A 21,006-nucleotide genomic window follows, 5' to 3' on the forward strand; every position below is an offset into this window, starting at 1 on the left:
TAGTCCCAGCTACTCGGAGAGGCTGAGGCAGGAGAATGGCCTGAACCCCAGAGGCGGAGCTTGCAGTGAGCCGAGATTGCGCCACTGCACTCCAGCCTGGGCGACAGAGCGAGACTCCGTCTCAAGAAAAAAAAAAAAAAGTTGGTTGAATAATTCAAGGTTACTAGCAAGGGAGCTGTTGACATCCCTAGGCTGAGGAAGGAGTTCAGTCACTGAATACAGGAGAGAGCATGTAGAGAAGGTCACCTGGAAAGATGCAGTGACCTTTGGTGAAAGCATTCATATCACCTGCGCTCACCTATCAGGAAGGGAGCCAGAGGGGGAAATATTCTGACCTCACTCTGCTTTCTCCTTTCTTCAGGCTCCTTGTTGGTGTAAGACAACTGAAAGGCAGAGTGAAGGAAGCCTAATGATATAGTTTATTCAGGTCAGCCACCTGGGGCAAAAAGCAGGGTGGAGAAGGGCAGAGAATGAATTTGAAGAGGAAGTACAAATATGCCAGTACATATAGGCCATTCTTTCTTAAGCTTAATCAAGATTCAGATAAATGTTACAATAAGAGAGGCACTGCTAGGCAAAGACACTGAAAGTTGAGATGCATAACAGATATAGGAGGGGGAAGATGTTGCTTTCATTGTCAATTGGTTAGTGGGTACACTGCTTGGTAGATGGTTTGTTTTTAAGGGAAAAGAAGGATGGTATGCTATCTGGGCTCCACTGGGGTTCCAATCCACTGATTAGCACTTTAGAAAGAAAGATAATGGAGGAGATGATTTGCTAGAATTTGTGTGAGAGAGAATGGCACAACTTGTGCCATATTAGATACTCGCCACCCCCTACTGCTCTGCCCCAAATTTGCTTGGATCATGATATGACTATATTATGGACACGTTATAAAGTACATAGATGTTCTCACATATGGCGTTTGTATCAGGAGGTGGGAAGGTTCTGCCATAGAATGGCTTCAGAAGTGTCAGACATTGATGAGGGGATGAGAACAGAAGAATAGTGGAGGAAACCTTTGGGAACATATGTGAGACAATTTCAGAGACACACAGAAGTGTGAAAATGAATTTTGGAAGGGCTAATGTATTTTGCAGAAGGTGTCAAGAGCCAGTAAAATTTTAAATATTATTTTTTAAATGACACATTTTGAAACCACAGACTATGAAGACCTGGGGGAATACAGTTTGTACTGGTGAGATCGATTTTTAGAGAATTGGTTACCTTTCCTACTTGACCCAGACTAGACGTTTCTCTGATTTTCTGAATTCATTTTCTATGATGTAACTTTGTTGATAGAAATGAAGTAGCCAGAAAGCCCAAGAATCTGCCGTTGTTTCCAACATAGACCAATAAGAAGCATAAAAAATTTACTCTCTAGTGATATTTTTTCTGGAATATTGCAAAGAAAATTTATTTAAAAATTTTAGGCCAGGCATGGTGATTCACGACTGTAATCCCAGCACTTTGGGAGGCCAAGGTGGGTGGATCATGAGGCCAAGAGGTCCAGACTATCCTGACCAATATAGTGAAACCCCATCTCTACTAAAAATACAAAAATTAGCTGTGCGTGGTGGTACATGCCTGTAGTCCCAGCTGCTCGGGAGGCTGAGGCAGGAGAATCGCTTGAACCCGGGAGGCGGTGGTTGCAGTGAGCCGAAATCATGCCACTGAGCTCCAGCCTGGCAACAGAGCAAGACTCTGTCTCAAAATAAATAAATAAATAAGTAAAAAATAAAAATAAAAAAATAATAGGGCAATTATCTTTAAGAGTTTATAAAATACCCAACCCAAACTAAACAATATTAAAGACAGAATTGCCTAAATTTAGAAAGAAATATTACATTAAAAACCATAATTGTTAACATAATTAAACAAGTAAATGTACAGTTATGCACCAGATAATGATGTTTCTGTCGACAATAGACCACATATAAAATTGTGATTCCATAAAATTATAATGGAACTGAAAAATTCCTATTACCTAGTAAGATTGTAGCCATAATATTGTAACATAATGCATTACCCATGTGTCTGTGGTAATGCTGATGTAAACAAACCTACTATGCTGCTGGTTTTATAAAAGTATAGCACATACAATTATGTACAGTACATCATACTGAATAATAATACACAACTATGTTACTGATTTATGTACTTACTATGCTATACTTTTTATTATTTTAGATTGTACTCCTTATTTTTTTTTAAGTTAACTGTAAAATGCTTCAGGCAAGTCTTTCAAGAAATATTCCAGAAGAAGACGTTGTTACAGGAGATGACAGTTCCATGTGTGTTATGGTCCCTGAAGACCTTCCCTCGGGACAAGATGTAGAGACTGAAGAGAGTGATACTGATGATTCTGTTTCTGTTGTAGGCCTAGGCTAATGTGTGTATTTGTGTCTTTTTCTTAAACTTTTAACAACGACAACAACAAAAAAGTTTAAAAAGCAAAAAAGTAAAAACAATTTTAAAAATAGAAAAAAGCTTATAGAAGAATATTCAAAAAGAAAACATTTTTTAAAAGATGTACAATGTGTTTGTATTTTAAGGCAAGTGTTATTACAAGAGTCAAAAAGTTTTTCAAAGTTAAAAGTTTAAAAATAAAAAAGAAACAATACACTAAGAATAATTTATTATTGAAGAAAATAATATTTTAGAAATTTAGTAAGCAGTGTTTATAAAGTCTATAGTCATATGCAGTCATATCGTAGGCTTTTATATTCACTCACCCAGTGAATGTAAACTGGCTCACCCAGAGCAACCTCCAGTCCTGAAGCTCCATTCATGGGACGTGCCCCTATACACCACTTTAATCTTTTATATTATATTTCTATGATATACCTTTTCTATGTTTAGGTATGTTTAGATACACAAATACCATTGCATTACAATTGCCTACAGTATTCAGTGCAGTAATATGCCATACAGGTCCCTCACACACCGGCTGGCCAAGCAGCCACTTCCTGGTGCGACGGTCAGTAGTGGGAAGATGGCGGAGGTGGTCCGTGGGCAAAGAAAAGCGCCCGCCGGCAGCAGCGGCTCCTCTGGCTGCCCCTGTCCCGCATCCGGGTCATCATAAAGAGCTTCCCGCGGTGTCCAGCATCAACTAGGAGGCGCTGGTGCTCACGGCCAAGGCCGTGGAACTCTGTTCAATATCTAGCCCCCTTTTCATAAAGACATGGCAGTGGAAAGGAAAAGAAAACACTGACTTACAGCAATTTAGCAAATACTGCAGAGGAATCAGAAACTTTTCAGTTTCTTGAAGATATATCGCCAAAGAAGATTTTAGCTAGTAAATACCTGAAAATACTTAAAGAGGAAAGAGGGAAAAAGATGAGGAGAATGACAATGATAATGAAAGTGACCATGACCAAGTTGAATCCTAAACGAAAAAAGTGCTTTAAAAACCAACCTGGCGAAGGAGGACTGCCCTGGACTCGCTCCACTGCCGCCAAGTAAACACAACACTGTGCCCCTTTAGTGGCGCCCCTTCACCTCTTCACAGACTTCCAGTCGGTGATATTCTTTCCAGGACAAGATTGAGGTCCTCATGCACCTGCTCCACAAACAGCCAGAGGGAAAGTGACCCAAACAGCAGCCCGTCTTTGACAGGTCCGCTCTACCTCTCAGGCACCAAGAAAGCAGCGGATACCGGCAGCCATTGCCAGCTGATCTGCTGTAGCACCAAACTGCAAGGACAACTTCCTTTCTCTTTCTTTTTTTTTTTTTTTTTTTTTTTTTTTTTAAGACGGAGTCTCGCCCTGTCGCCCAGGTTGGAATACAGTGGCACGATCTCGGCTCACTGCAACCTCCGCCTCCTGGCTTCAAGCAATTCTCCTGCTTCAGCCTCCCGAGTAGCTGGGATTATGGGCGCGTGCCACCATGCCCATCTAATTTTTGTAGTTTTAGTAAAGAAGGAGTGTCACCATGTTGGCCAGGCTGCTCTCGACCTCCTGATCTCGTGATCTGCCCACCTTGGCTTTCCAAAGTGCTGGGATTACAGGCGTGAGCCACTGCGTCTGGCCGCAAGGGCAATTTTAACTTTTAAATTTACAATAGATTTTGAAGAGTTTCTACAGATCAGTTATGTACATTCGTATATGTAAATTTTGGAATCAGTTCTTATAAACAGCTTGATTCAATTTTAGCTAAATAAATAGTTTATAAGTAGTATGTTACATTTGAATTTTTGTCTTTTAAGAAAAGTTGACTTTGTTCAAATATTATTTTTCTACTGTAAAGAAATACACTTTTCTATTAAAAATCTGTACGTATTTTTACAGTAAGATGCTTTATAGAACTAGTTTTAGTGCCCTCTATGGCTCTAAGGCCTTGCTTACTGCCTGCAAATTTTGTGAAATTTAAAAATAAGCATTCTAACACTTTTATTCCCATAGAAAAATTGCAAGTCAAATTATCAAATCAAATACAAAAATAAGTCTTACCACTGGTATAAGCATGTTGTTCTAAAAAAAAAAAAAAAAGAAACACATTTTGAAACTTTTTTTATTGAAGATCTCTGTCTTACTGTTCTTTGCTTTAAATCCGTGGTACTTGTTTTTACTGTCTGTAAGAGAAAAACGGCCAGGCGCGGTGGCTCATGTCCATAATCCCAGCACCCTGGGAGTCCGAGGTGGGTGGATAACCTGAGGTCAGGAGTTCGAGACCAGCCTGACCAACAAGGTGAAACCCCATATCTACTAAAAATACAAAAGATTAACCAGTCATGGTGGCGGGTGCCTGTAATCCCAGCTACTCAGGAGGCTGAGGCAGGAGAATCGTTTGAACCCGGGAGGCGGAGGTAGCAGTGAGCCACGATCACACCAATACACTCCACCCTGGGCAACAACAGCAAAAACTTCGTCTCAAAAAAAAAAAAAAAAAGATAAAACCTATTAAAAGACTTTTTTTTTCCACATACGGTAAATGTTTGGTTCCTCTCTCACTCTTTTTCTTTTTTAAGAAAAAGTTTATAATTTACATTCAGTAAAATCATCCTTTTTAGTGTCTAGTCTGTGAATTTTGACAAATGCATAGTTTCGTAACCAGTCGATAGGTAGGACAGATCCATCACCCCAAACATTCCCCTCTGCCCACTTGTATTCAGTCTTTTCTGCTCCCTGGCAATCCCTGATGTTTTCTGTTCCTCTTGTCTATTAACATTTATTTTAATATAAAATATTTTAAAATCAAAAATTATATATGCTGTACAGATTTCGTAGACTAACAGCCAGAAACTATACCACATGGCCTAGGTGTGTAGTAGGCTATAACATCTAGGTTTGTGTAAGTATACTCCAGGATGTTTACACAATGAGGACATCACCATTAATGATACATTTCTCAGCATGTAGCTTCATTGTTAAGCGACACGTGACTATAATACTTGGATAAAATTATGCTAATGCCTGTGATATTTGGTCAAATGAAATTCCCTCATATACTGAATTTTTATTTGCATTGCTCTGTTACATTTTCATTCATTCCACAAATATTTATTGAATACCTATGTGCTGTGAAGAGAGAAACTAATGTTAATATGATAGTTTGCCTTCACAGAGTTCATGTTCTAGTGAGAGAGACAGACAATTGCATTGAAGGGCTGAAGTTGTGTATAAAGTTACTTCTGTTCTAAAGATAAGAGGCATGATTCAAATAACACAGAAAACGAACTCCCCTTTCCACCGAGTCTTATGGAAGAGCAAAATAAGGAAGATGTCAACCGCAGAGCCTTCACCAGGTTTGAGCTACTGAAGGACAGCACTCACCTTGGCTAATCTGTTATTTAATAGAGCACTTTAAGGAGTCCTTAGAAGTACAAATGTGGATCTTAGCTAAAAAGAGGCAGAAAGAGCTAAATTATACTTACTGCTTTTTTAATAAAAGGAGGAGACTGGAATTTGGAGAAGACATCCAGTACAAGCGGCCTAGAAAACAGAGAAGCAAAGAAACACCTCATAGTAGGAGGCTAGATCTCACAGAGAAGGTGGTCAGAAATTCCCAGGAAGGAGGACATAAACTACTTATTTTAAAAATGGAGGTCTGATATTCGAAGTTGTATTGCTAGGACATAGCCCCCTTCCTTGTCTAAACCTTCAGCGTAACTTTGCTTTGTAGGTTGAGTTCCACTTCAACCTACAACCTTGCTCCTGCAAGAAAAGCAGTTACTACCGTGCTCGCTTCAACAGCGCATATACTAAAACTGGAACTATACAGAGAAGATTAGCATGGCCCCTGCTCAAGGATGACATGTAGATTCCTGAAGCATTCTATATTTTTGTGGGAATTGAGCAACGAGATCACTTGGTCACAGGGCGGGGAACATCACACACCAGGGCCTGTTGCGGGGTTGGGGGCTGGGGGAGGCATAGCGTTAGGAGAAATACCTAATGTAAATGATGCGTTGATGGGTGCAGCAAACCAACATGGCACATGTATACCTATGTATCAAACCTGCACGTTGTGCACATGTACCCTAGAACTTAAAGTATAATTTAAAAAAAAAGAAAGAAAAAGAAAGAAAGCAATTACTACCTAGATTTTGGATATTTGGGGCAATGCCTACAACCTGTCACACATTTTAGTAAATCTGTTTTCAAAGGGAAAATAAATAACGGTATAACTATTGGAGAGTGAAGCCTGAGGAAAAAGTTAGTCATTTTTATTATGACAATACAGAAGTTTTTATACTTGGATAAGGCAGGAAGGAATAAATGTTTCCTTTTCTAAAGAGAATAATTTGGTTGCTAAGTCTGTGAAGTTTTATGCAAATAACAAGAGAAATTGCAGCTCCAATTGCCTTAACAGTAACATAAATGTATTGACTGATATAACTAGAATTCCAGAGTTATAGCAGAATTTGGCTGATCCAATTCACCCCAATCACTCTGATTTTTAAAAATAAGTGTTAGTGTAAGGTTAAGATTAATTCCTCTTACAGTTGTAGCAACTGGTGTTTACACCAGTTGGAGAGAAAGCACTCCGGCTACAGTATTCCAACTACGTGTTCTAAGGTATATCTAGCTGGCTTGTGTAGTTTACACGGCCAGTACTAACCCAATACTTACAACAGGGGAAAAGAAATGCAGTGATTATATCTGGGACCCACCACTACAGCTATGAGTTAGTGAAATGTGTCAGTATTGTTTCAAAATGAGGAGGAAGAAGAGAGGGATACTAAACAGAAAAACAAGTATGTCCATTAGAGTAGATAAATATGGGGGGGTGGAGATAAGGCTAAACCTAATGAAGAAGAAATTCTATGACTTCATACAGAGACACATTTTCTCTAGACTGAGAAGACTTTAAATGGATTTGATCACTTATGTATCATTTGCTATGAATATATATTTATTTATATTTATTTTTAAAATGTAGGTCTGATATTCAAGGTTGTTTTACTAGAACATAGCCCTCTCCCTTGTTCAAACCTTCAGTGTAACTTTGCTATGTAGACTGAATATAGCATTCATAGCAAATTATATCGAGTGATCAAATTCATTGAAAGGCTTCTCAGTCTCATTTCAAAGGTGTTCCTTGCACATTGTATAAACTCTGTGAACTCACAACCTGGGAGAATTTCAAGGTCATAAAAGTATTTTGAGGCCCAAATAAACCCTGAACTATACAGAATGTCTTCTTTTTTCCAGCAGTTTTATAACATCATAAATATTTTTGTGTCTGATACTGCTAATGAATTCCATAAAAGAATTTTATCCCACAAACATCATTGTTCAGCATTCTCCTTTTGGCAACAGTAATTAGGTTTTTTTTATGTGACTATGCTAAAATATATCATGATTAAATCGCTATTTTTTAAAAAATCAGAATGAGCAAAATTTTATCATATTATCACAAAATGACCACAAAGTTAGTTTTTGTTGTCCTATTGGTTTTTGATTGCCTACTTTTTTCAGAACTTAAATAGCAGTGTACTGACTGGTATGTTACCAATAAAACATTCTTGCACTTTATATCATGTATGAGGAATGTGTTAAAGTTGCAACCAGAAGATATTTTTCAGATGGTAACATTAAAGCTAAAATTCTAGTTAGAGTACCTTATACTGCATGCAAGGATCAAAGCTACTTACAGAAATAAAGAAAAGAAACCTGAAATAAGTCTCACCAACTACCCAAGGTTTTGAAAAATTAATTATAAATGTATACAATCTTACAACTCACCATTAATTTTAGAACAATACCCCTGTGTGACTATACACACAAGTCTAATTCAGGTGCACTATAAACACTGCTTTCCACTGGAATGCATTACAGAACGTATTTTTAGTGACAAGAAGTCCTGGTACCATTAGTGGTTAGATAATTTATAGATACAAATAATATGTTTTGATCCTGCTCTTATAAAGAATTTTAAAGAACGAGAACTATTTTCCGTCTCACATTGAACTCTTTTGAAATGTTTTGCTGGGCTTTGAGTCCTAGAGGCAGAAGGATTCCCTTTTTCTAGGGTCAGATATAAGAGGCTTTGAATTAAATTGTCATAAATGGAAGGGTGTGGTTCTGAAGTTAATAGAATATTAAGAATAAAAGAGCTTCAACTTCTGGAAAATTTCTTGGAGGTGAAGAATAGAGATGGGTGTTTTGTTTCCTTTGGTTTTGATTTTTTCTTTTTCCTTGAAAGTAGTGGGGGATGTGGTTCTTCATAACACATGGAGAAATATGGACTTGAGAGCCACTGGAACCTAAGATGGGGTGGCACGTGGATGCCTGGGAGATGGAGAATGCCAACAACCATGGTATGGTTAGGCTTCTGCTCATTTTTCTTGGAAGGATTGAGCTGTCACATCTGAATAATCACATGGCTCAGAAAATGAGCATCTTGTCAACAACTTGATGCATTGCAGAATGTAGTTCTTCTTCCCGTATTCCAGGCATTACAAAGTTCTCTAGTTTGTTGTGTGACCCTAAGAAGGAGAATGATCTCTCAAAATATGACCAAATTGAATTTCTGTCCACCCTGGGAAAGTGAGGCATAGAACTGGTCAGATTTAACTTCAATTAGCAAAATAAGGGTACTGTGACCTTCCTTACAATTGAGGGTGGAAATCATATTCTCTATTTATTATTATACTTTTGATCAGTATTACAATCCAGCTGACACCAATAATGAAAATTCCCCTTCAGTTGGCATATTTCAAAACGCTAAAATAATTTCCTTCTTTAAATTCCAAATAGTAAAGACAGAGAACAAAACATTACTTAGTCAAAATGCTTCTGTAAAAACACTAAAGCCTTCTTTAATGTAGAAATAAATGAGAGGAAAAAATGTTATTGTATTAGGATGAAAACAATCCTGGACTCAAGCAAAGGCAACCTTTAGAACACCTGGCTTTTGTCCGGGTGCAATGGTTCACACCTACAATCCAAGCACTTTGAGAGGCCCAGGTGGGTGGATCACCTGAGGCCAGGAGTTCGAGACCGGCCTGGCCAACATGGTGAAAACCCATTTCTACTAAAACTACAAAAATTAGCCAGGCTGGAACCTGGGAGGCAGAGGTTGCAGTGAGCGGAGAGCGTGCCACTACACTCCAGCTTGAGCAACAGAGCCAGACTCTGTCTCAAAAACAAAAAACAAACAAACAAAAAAAAACAAAACAAATAAAAAGAAAACACCTGGCTTTTAAGCAATCTTTAGAGTTAATGAAAAAGCAAGTAGATAGGGAGTTAATGAAAGGCCAAAGAGATAGGGATAGTACTAAAATGTCCAAACTTCTCAAACAGCATTTTCTGCAAATGCAGACATAGTTTAAAAAACAGTTATACTACCTATTTTCCAGTCATGATCCAGGCAAGGCACGAGGAGAAGGCCAAGATTAGCTGGAATAACATTTATGCAGCTCAGTTTCTCCATAGATAAGCAAAAGAATTTGGGTCTGAAGGAGCTACTCACATCACAGGGCATCCCACCTCTGGCATTCTTTAAATGGTATTTTCCATTTACTATCTATTTACATTTGACCATTGAAATTTTAAAGCGGCTTTTCAAATTCAGTATGTTTTAAAATTATTGTACAGGGGAGGAGTCTAAGGAATATGAACAGAAAATCTTGATCATCAGTCTTGAAACTGTCTAGGAGAATGTTGGACAAGAAGATCTCCAATTTTTATGTCTCATAGTATAGCCAAAATCGCATTATTCAGACAAGTTATGTGTTCACAGAAGTGAGTATAATTGTGTTATATATGGGAGTAATAATAATTTCCTCTATTTATCATTATAATATATAAAGGAAAACATATTGCATGCTGAAAGTTCTGGAATATTGTCTCTGCTGAGTACCTACTTTATGCCAGACACTAGGTGTTTTAAAAATTCACCTCATTTTATCTTCATGGCAACCCTCTTAGATGTAACATTGTTTTATAGAGTAACAAACTGAGTCCTGATATTTTAAGCAACTCTGAGCTAGTAGGTGATAGACGAGGATATAAAAGTAAATTGCATTTAACTCCTGAAACCATATGTGATCCACTGTTCTAGAATAAAAATGCATAATAAAATCATAGTAATGAGAAAGAAGATGTGATCCTCAATTTCTGACTCACACGTGCCATCTGCCTTGCGGATCATCCCTCATATAGGCCTCTTTCTATTCTTTGATTCATTGTTCAATTGTTCATCACATAGTTATTGAATTCCTCCTATTAGCAAGGCAAGGGACTGTTGGAGATACAGTGTTAAACAAGTCAGACTGTGGCCCTTGTTCTTATGAAACTATTATTTAATATTTTTTGCATTATAACTAGAGACATCAACAATAAGTTAATTTATAACATAACAAAATAGTCACAGACTGTGATAAGAAACAAGAACAATTAAACAGAGACACGATGACGAAAAGGGAAGGAGAACTGTCCTTTAAAGAATCGTTGTCAGAGAAACCAATTTGAAGCTGTTATCTTTTCTGGGAACAGAAGGAAAAAAACCCACATCTTTTAATACACTTACTTTCAGACTCCAGCAAGAGACACACTTCAAGTAAACCCATGACTATTCCAAGAGAACTCCAATAAGATTCATACAACAAAATATTATGCTCTTAGTCTCTGACTACCTAACTGGATCATTCCTTTAAAACTCATTACTGGGGAATAAAATGTCGGTATATACTCACTTATAAGTAAGAATATAGCATAGATTTAATCTGATTTATACATGAAATTCTCTAGATCACTAACAGTGGGAGACTGAGTGATTAAAAGTGCTATCACTATTTGTTGTTATTGTTTTTATATTGAGGTTTAGAAGTTAAAACATTCAAGGATGATCTGTAACTTTTGGAGAACATTGTAGAGAACTCTGAAGCCATGTGTGAGCTCAGCAGGAACAGTGCCAGCATATGTGCAATGCACCTAATAAGGGGCAGCAGTGGGAGTGGGGGAAGCCTGATAGCGAAATGCCACCTATTTGCCATTTCTCTTCTAACACATAAAAGTTACTCAGAAAGATGACAGGAATTGGAGATTACTAACCAGGTATCTTAAGTCAGACTCTCCTAGAAGCAGAACCTGAGCCAAAGATTCAAATGCAAATGATTTATAAAATACCTCTGGGAGAAACCAGTTAAGGAGTGACAGAAGCCAGCTAGGGAAGGGAGTGAGCCCAGGAAGGGTGTTACGTCGGGGGAAGTCCCTGATTCAACCTGATCCCTGTGGAGCATAAGGTGAAGCTTCCATGCTCAAAACAGTTAGACTTACTGGGGACCAGGATGGTCCTCTGAAAGTCCCAAGGTTGAAAATGGGAGGATACGGAGACTCTCAGTGAAGGAAACCAAGGTATGGATGAAACTACAAACTGGAAATAGGGGCTGGACAGATTCTTCTGTGGCCTCGTCTTTAACTACGTGCATAACTGGAATAGATATTATGTGTGAATGAGAAACAGGTATGTTTTTCGCAAGGGGTATAAACTAAACCTACCTTTGGCCCAATTTAAATTGGCCATAGTAAATGGGAACTTTGGAATTGCTTGAGCTCTCCCCAGTAGAAAACATTAAGCAATATAAAAATCCAGAAGGGCAATGAGATATCACTGTTCTGATTAAGGAAATGAGAGAAGTGATTCCCACTAAATCTTCTTTTATTAATCCTGTCTAGATAGTATCTAGGCAGACAGTTCCTGAAGGTTAACAGTAGACAATTTAGAATTACATATAGTGGGCCAGGCGCGGTGGCTCTCGCCTGTAATCCCAGCACTTTGGGAGGCCAGGGTGGGCAGATCACGAGGTCAGGAGATCGAGACCATCCTGACTAACACCGTGAAACCCCATCTCTACTAAAAATACAAAAAATTAGCCTGGCGAGATGGTGGGCGCCTGTAGTCCCAGCTACTCAGGAGGCTGAGGCAGGAGAATGGCGTGAACCCCGGGGGGCGGAGCCTGCAGTGAGCCGAGATCTCACCACTGCACTCCAGCCTGGGCGACAGGGAGACTCTGTCTCAAAAAAAAAAAAAAAGGGGGATTACATATAGTGAACTCTTTGATTCATTCAGTATACCTGATATGCCAAGGCTATGCAGGAAGTACAACAGGAAAAGGGAGGCTCATATGCTCCCATGTACCTGGTCAAAACCTAATTTTCCAATCTCAATTTTGAAGTCCAGCCATAATAGTTTGCATTCTCCTGGAACAGAGTATACACTTTCAGTTTTGCTGTAAGAGTATTTTAATTTACCAGCACAATACAATAGTGTAATGAAGGATCTGAAAACCTTCACAAATAAGTTAAACTCCTAAACTAGACTCCTAAACTATAATTGTTTCCTCAAATGGGAAATCTCAGGAGAAACTAAGGGCTAAACCAATAGAGGCTAGCTGATGAATTCAGATTTAGCCTGGTCTGTGGAATTTCTGGGGATTTCTAAAACCACAAGAAATCAGTTATTATTTCTCACAGATCCTGCCAATAAACAAGAAGCTCAATGATTAGCAGGACTATCTGGGTTTTAGCAAAATCAACCTCATCTAATAATCCTGTTGGCTCCTAATCACAAAATCACCAGAAAGAAATCTAAATTGGAATTTCCCTCTGAGCAGAAACGATTAAAAGAGTTACAGAGAGTGGTGTGACAAGCGGCCCTACTGAGCCCTGAAGACCTAACTGCTCAAATTACATTAGAAATGTCTGTAACTAGAACATTCACAGACTGGACACTTTAGAAAATTTGAATACATCTATCCAACAAAGGTTTCTTAGGTTCTGGATCTGAGAGCAGCCAAAGACAGCTGTTAATTCTAGTCTACTTGAAAGATAATTGTTGCTTTGTTATTGGATGTTAATCAAAATGTCACCCACCACAAAAGGGGTCAGATAAATCTAAGGCCAGAAATATCAATTAGGACTTAGGTGATGTCACAGACGTATTCTAACAGAGAAAGAGCTGTACAGCAAAGATTACTCCTAAAATGGAAGTGGTATATTTAAGAACAGCAAGAAGACAAGGAGTGGTTGAGAGAGTTCAATGGGGTATATCACATGTACATGAATAGAGATTGTTTCACTGCACATAGACCTTGTGACCTCAGAGGAACTCCTTGCTTCCAATGCTATGTAGGTTGAATGTTATACTCTCCCAACTGAGGAAAAGTGGGCTTTCTGGTCACTTAGTGGGAGTTCCCAACCGTAGAGCCATATTGCTATTTGGAAAGCAGCCACAATATGTCCAGTGGGTGGTAAAACTTTGACGAAAGAAAGGAAGGGCAAGTTCACACAGGGAAAATTGCTGAGAGCGGTTAATTAAAGTGGAAGAGGAATTAGGCTCAGACCCTCTAAAGAGTGTTTGCATATTTATAGACTTGAGCTGTAGCCAAAGGGCTTGCTATATGATCAGGCAAATGGGCTGTAGATGACTGCATGATAAAAAAAAAATACTACATATAGAGCATTCGGACTTGGAGTTCTCCATAGGAATTCAGAGGAAGAATTAAACTGGTTCATATAGATGCCCACCAAAAAACTACTGTTGTCAGATAAGAAAGGGATTGGAAAATAAAGGTAGATGCCTAGTTAGCTCATGAGTTCATAAATAAGTGGGCATGCGTGTGTTCAGGACATGTATTCACAGCCTGAGAGATGTCATGCACCTGTCTTCTAGGACCTGATGAAATGGCTAATGAGATAAAAACTGCCTACTGTCGATAGGAATGGAATCAATACCTGCAAAGCTGATTACACTGGACTTCAACCAATAGCCCCAAGAGCATAAACAGGTTTAACTGGGACTGGCACAGATTTAATTCTAGGCTTTTCTTATTCTACATTAAAAACAACCTTAGAGAAAACAACTAAAATTTTGGAACAGCAAATTTTCTACCATTTCAGACCACCTGGATATATCTTTTGAAAAAAAATGTATGTACTTTACTGCTACCGATAACCAAAAATGGGAAAGAAATATAATAGTATATGGACTTACAACATTTTAAAATTTTCATTGGAATAGGCAATTTGAATATTTATTATTCAATATAGGCAATGGGGACATCTTGAACAAATGGCTTGGATGTTTAAATGATTTGGTCCTCACATTGACTGTGAAAAGAAGTAAGGCAAGGACTCTACTGGAGAGACTTCTCGGATCAAGAGGTGGGAGTGTGTGAGGTGGTGAAGAATTAGGGCTGGCTATGAATGTACTATCATTACCAAATGGCAGCAACAATGCTGTCATTCTTTATCTGTCATATTCTCCAAGATCTGCTTACAGATAGGGTAAATGGGGAAATTAGCACGGCTGCTACTATGTCCAGCCCCATATGTGAATAGCACATTTGGGTCAGCAAGTCCACCAGGAAGCACAATAAATGAAAACAAGGGAAAATAATAGTAAGCGGAATAGGAACTCATAAGCGATTCACAATCCCAGAAAGGGATGCAACCGTAATATTTCCACAAGAGTAACTAAGAACAAGAGAATAATATCTTACCAAATGCTCTCATATCTGGCACTGACGAATGACTGATTTTTGTGGGCAGTGGGGGAGACCCTGAACTTACCTTCTCTAGAGAAGTAGAACTGAATGCTTGTTGATACATGAGCTCTGCCTAACAACTCCACCAGTACAGTATGGGAAAAAGAGCATCCTGAATGCTCAAAATACCTGTAGGCTACTCCAACTATTATTCCGTTTATTGTGTTTAGACTATAAGAGCATGAATAATTGTATAATTACTCTAATGAAACTCCATACCTCTCAACAATGATGACAAAGAACTGATACCATCACCCAGGAAAGACTTTTAATTATAATGGAATTTGATATATATAAAGTTTAGTTCTAGAAGAAGTGATTGAGGGCTAGGGTAAGTTATGCTGAGATGTTACAGGATTGTTGGCTCTTATTGTTCTCTAATGGTCCAGTTCTGTGAATAAAAAAGGACACTGTCGTTGCCATGATGCAGTTAGTTAGGACTGAAGAGATAAATAAACAATACGATACACTATGACCCTTGAAATCAGGCTCTATGAAAATCTGTACTATAATATATGGGAAATGGTTATGTCCACATACCAGATAGAATCCACAATTTACAGAACAAAGGCCTCTAAATACCACCCCAGTTGCTCTGAGTGTATGCACTATATAAAACATGGTTTCTGTTAGGAATGAATGGAGACTGATACTGTCATTTTACTGATGGCTAGTGTGCCATATATCCCTTTTATTTATCTGCCACAGCACTGCAGATAATACAGTATGTGTAGGTCTATAGGTAGAATTAAGTATTTAATGATGACCTCCAGGATGAGAGAAACATTTGAGAGGCAAATTCAAAAGCCCAAGTGATATAAAAACTTTTATAACAGGTTTGCTAGAAAAATAATCATAAGTTTACCCTTAAAACATTTGAAATGCCTTCACCAACATGTGCTTTTTAAAAAGTTTAAATAACTCCTGATGCTGGAGTTAAGAGTGAGTTAAAAAAAAAAAAAAAAAAAAACTCAAAGAATCTTGAAAGGATATGGTTACAGTTAGCATGCTTTATAGAGAAAATTCCTCCTACACACTAAATCGTTCAGCTTCTGGTTGTTAAGGGGCTTAGGAGCTTTATTATTTAATATAACATAGTCCATAAAACTAAAAAAGAAAAATTATAAAAAGTTCCTGATAAGTATGCATCAAAGAGATGTCAAATGAGGTCAGAAGGTGGACTGGGAAGGAAAAGGTTAGTGGCAGGCCTACAGTAGATTACATCCCTTTACTGTGAATGTGCAGAAAAAAAAGGAGATGAAATCTTCCGGTAAACATGCTAGTGGAAAACTTCCTGGCAAACACATTAGCAGCAAGTGTCCTTATCTTTAGAATGTTGTTAGGAGGATATACCTAGTCTGTCTAGAATTAATCATCATAAACAAACATGAAGTATATGAATTTCATGGCTCCCTGGAAAATACAATGTAAGCCATGCAACTGTTATAATACAAAAGGAAGAGGTTTCATGACCAAATAAGCTTCCTTCTGGTAAGTTATAAGATGATATACTTCATTTAGAGGTCTGATATATAAAAGTGAGTCCACTGTGCATCCTAATGCATCAAGAAAGAAATACCCTTGGCAGTCCTGAACCTCTGCTTCTGTGTGTTTTGTAATGATTGGTATCATGGAAATTATTACCAAAGATTGATACTGGGTAATTTTTAAAGTGAAGAGATTAAGAAGATTGTAAGAGTTTCAGAAAGAGAGGATAGATAAAATGATGGTGAGGTTATAATTTTAAAGGCAATAACTAAAAATTTTCCCCGATCTAAGAAAGACAAAATCCTTCAGATTTAAAAATCTACAGAGTGTTGACATGGACTGACTAAAATAAATATATCTAATCAAAGTTTAGCCTATCATGTAAAAAGATTTTCCTAAAAGCTAATGAGAGAAAAGGCAGATTGCCTACACAAAAATAAGACCTAGATTGGTATCATACATTTCATCTGAAACAAGAAGGAAAATAACTTTAAATTTAAAATACTATGCTCAGTTAAACAGTCATTTAAGAGAGAAACAGAGACATTTCCAGATGTGCATGAACTCATAAAGTTTACCACAGTACCTAGTGCCCTGCTAAACAAAACAACTTCTAAGCTGGAGAAATAAGTCAAGAGAAAGAAGTAAAAGGCATCCAAATTGGAAAGGAAGAAGTTAAATTGTCCCTGTTTGTAGATGTCATCTCTGATATAGAAAACCCTAAAGACTCCACCAAAAACTGTTAAAACTAACAAACAAATTTACTGAATTTACAGGATACAAAATTGACATGCAAGTATCAATAGTATTTCTATACACTAACAAGCAGTGATCTAAAAAGGAAATCGAGAAAACATCCCATTAATTCTAGCTATCAAAAATTAAAAATAAAATAAAATATTTAGAAATATATTCAGCCAAGGAGGTGAAAGACTTGTATATTGAAAACTATAAAACATTGATGAAAGTAATTGAAGAAGATACAAATAAATGGAAAAAATATCCTGCATTCACAAATTAGATGAATTAATATTGTTAAAATGTCCATACAAGCCAAAACTATTTACAGGTTCAATACAATCCTTATCAAAATTCCAATGGCATTTTTCACAGAAATAGAAAAGATAATTCTAAATGGAACTACAAAAGATCCTGAATAACCAAAGCAATCTTGAGCAAAAAGAACAAAGCTGGAGGCATCACGCTACCTGATTTCAAAATATACCACAAAGCTATCAATCAAAACTTCATGGTACTACATAAAACAGACACAGATACCAATGAGAAACAACAGAAATCCCAGAAATAAACCCACACATTATGGTAAATTGACTTTTTACAACAATGCCAAGGTCACACATGATAGAGAAAGGACAGTCTCTTCAATAAGTGGTGTTGGGAAAACTGGGCATCCAAAATTGAACCGTTATTTCACATCATATTTAAAAAACCGAAAATTCATTCGAAACTTAAATGTAAGAACTGAAACTATAAAACTACTAGAAGAAAACATAGGAGAAAAACTCTAGAACATTGAATTGGGAAATAATTTTTTAGATATTACCTCCAAAACACAAGAAACAAAAGTGAAAATAGACAAATGGGAGTATATTAAATGAAAAACCTTTGCACAGCAAAAGAAACCATCAACAAGGTAAGGAAAAAGTTAGTAGAAAGCTTACAGTAGATTATTTCCCTTTATGGTGAATGTGCAGGAAAAAAAGGAGATCAAATAAGATCAAAGAAGACATCTGCAGAAATAGAAAGCATACTTACAATATATCTGATAAGTGATAAAGATCCAAAATGTAAGAAACTCAATAGCAAGAAAAAAAACCTAATTAAAAAATGGGCACAGGGTCCAAAAAGAAAATATTCAATTCAAAAGAAAATATACAAATGGCCAAAGGTATGCAACAAATGCTCAACATCACTAATCAGAGAAATACAAACTAAAACCTCAATCAGGTATCATCTCATGTCTGCTAGAATGGCTATTATCACAAAGATGAAATATAACAAATGCTGGTGAAGATGTGGAAGAAAGAGAACCTTTGTTCACTATTGGTGGGAATATAAATTAGTACAGTCATTGTGTATAGCAGTCTCATTATAATGTGTCATGGCAAAGTCCTTTTTCTGTTGTATTTTCTTCAGGATCTCCTAGGCTCCTTTATCTGAATATCTATTTCTCTTGCTTGACTTGAAAAGGTTTCAGCCAAGCATGGTGGCTCATGCCTGCAATCCCAGCACTTAGGGAGGCTGAGGAGGGCAGATCACCTGAGGTCAGGAGTTTGAGACCAGCTGGCCAACATGGTGAAGCCCCATCTCTACTAAAAATACAAAAATTAGCCAGGTGTGGTGGTAAACACCTGTAGTCCTAGCTACTGGGGGGCTGAGGCAGGAGAATCACTTGAACCAGGGAGACGGAGGTTGCAGTGAGCCAACATTGCACCACTGCACTCCTGACTGGGTGACAGAGCAAGACTCTATCTCAAAAAAAAAAAAAAAAAAAATAGGGAGGGGCTTCATCTATTATTTCATTAAATACATTTTCTAAACCTTTTGTTCTCACTTCACCTTCTGGGACATCAGAAATTTGAACATTTGGTTGCATTTTGGCGTCCTCTATGTCACCGAGGCTTTGCTTATTCTCTTTTTATTATTTTTTCCTTATTTTTGTCTGTCTGGGTTACTTCAAAAGATCTGTCTTCAAGGTCTGATTTTCTTTCTTCTCCTTGATCTAGTCTATTATTCAAACATTCAAATATATTTTATATTTCATTCCGTAAATTCTTTAGTTCCAGAATTTCCTGAATTGTTTTCCTCATTGGTTTTTGTTTTTGTTTTCAAAATTCTCTTATATCTCACTGAGCTTCTTTAGTATCAAAATTTTGAATTTTTTTTAAGATTTCATGAATTTCTTTTTGATTGGAATCTGTTGCCAAGAAATTGTTGTGTTTCTTTGGGGGTGTCATATTGCCTTTCTTTTTTGTGTTTCTTGTGTCCTTACATTGATATCGACACATTTAGTATAAACATTGCTTCTTCCAATTTTTTGAATTTGCTTTTGTAAGGAGGAACTTTTTACTGAAGATGTTCCTATGGTGTTGGTTGAGCAGGGCACTTTGGATAGTATCATCTCTGTATGATTTCTTTGACTATAAACAGCATCAGTTTTGTCTGTGATTTTTTTTTTTTTTTTTTTGGTGGCTTAGGGGGCAGTTGTTAGTGGAGACTGTGGTGAAGTTTTTTGGGGGACTGAGAGGCTGGGTGGGCCTGTCTTCAGTCCCCAGTGATGGCAGTGGTGGGCTGAAGGTGCCTGTTCTTGTGCCCCGGGGTGGTGTATGCTGGCACCAGTGTTAGCATGTCCAAGCAGACTAATTCTTGGACCTTCTGGTGGCTTGCACAGGTACTGGGAATGGTAGCAGTGGCCACATCAAGGGAAACCACCAATAGAGTGAAGAGACAAATTACGAATGGGAAAAAATATTCACAAACACTGTATCTGATAAGTGATTAATATCCAAAATATATAAGAAACTTAATAACAAGAAAACAACCCAATTTAAAATATGGGTGCAGGACCTGAACAGATATTTCTCAAAAGAAGGCATAGAAATAGCCAAATATATGCAAATACCACTGGCTATAGTATGCAGGGGCCAAGCTGCTGGTGGAAGGCTCAGGTGGAGGTGGCAGCAGCTGCAACGTGACAATGTTACTGGGAAGGCTGGGTTTGCTCTCTTTAGGATCAACCTTAGGTAGGCAGTGGGGGAGGGTGGGACATGGGCTTCACTTGCGCCTTAGCCCACAGCAGTCTGCAGCCCTGGCAGTTGCAGGCAGTGAAATTTGTCCTCAGGATGCATTAAAATACAAGATCACCTCTCTTCATGGAGGACTCGGTTTGCTGCCTGTGGCTCCCCCTCAGCCTTGGTTGCAGAGCTGGATGCAGTCCACTGTAGTCTGGACTTTTAAAATAGTGCCATGCTACTGAGGATTTGGGGTTTGTGAGATCCACTGTGAGCTCTGGCTCTGGAGCAATGCCTTCAGGCAGTTTCTGGGAAGCTCTCTGTGTTAGACTCAAGGCCCCATGATTGTCCAAGGTCAAGGAGCTCTCCTGTGGCTAGGACTGTAGAAGTCCAAGGCAAGGTGAGAATGTAGACCTCTGGGAGTCTCTCACTCACCCTTTCCCCGCATTGGGGAGCCTCTCCTGGCTGCCAGTCCTGGCCTCTGAGGCTGCCTGGCTTCCCTCTTCTTCCTTGCTTTGGGGTTTCCTGACATCTCTCTGTTGAATTCCAGTGTTCTTTCTTGGATGATCTAAGTATGATTGTCTACTCACTATTCTGGTTCTTCTTCGTGGAGGAGGCAGGTAGAAAATACCTCTACACGGCCATCTCGAAGCCCCTTCCAGGTCCTTTTTTCTTATTTTTTTTTTAAATTGCTGATGTGTGTGTCCTTTAATAGAGGGGTTCTACTTGTAATTACTACACAAAATCACTCAGACATAAATACTGGGAAAT

General features: G+C 38.0%; 1 non-coding gene across 1 annotated transcript; it reads left to right on the forward strand.

Moving 5' to 3' along the window:
* The first annotated feature begins 6,178 nt into the window (after positions 1-6,178).
* On the forward strand, positions 6,179-6,285 carry LOC116463493 (U6 spliceosomal RNA). The gene has a single exon (XR_004246699.1). It is a non-coding gene; the product is annotated as a U6 spliceosomal RNA (small nuclear RNA).
* Positions 6,286-21,006: the final 14,721 nt, after the last annotated feature.

This window comes from Hylobates moloch, unplaced genomic scaffold (assembly GCF_009828535.3).
Source record: "Hylobates moloch isolate HMO894 unplaced genomic scaffold, HMol_V3 SCAFFOLD_38, whole genome shotgun sequence".
NCBI classification, from domain to species: domain Eukaryota; kingdom Metazoa; phylum Chordata; class Mammalia; order Primates; family Hylobatidae; genus Hylobates; species Hylobates moloch.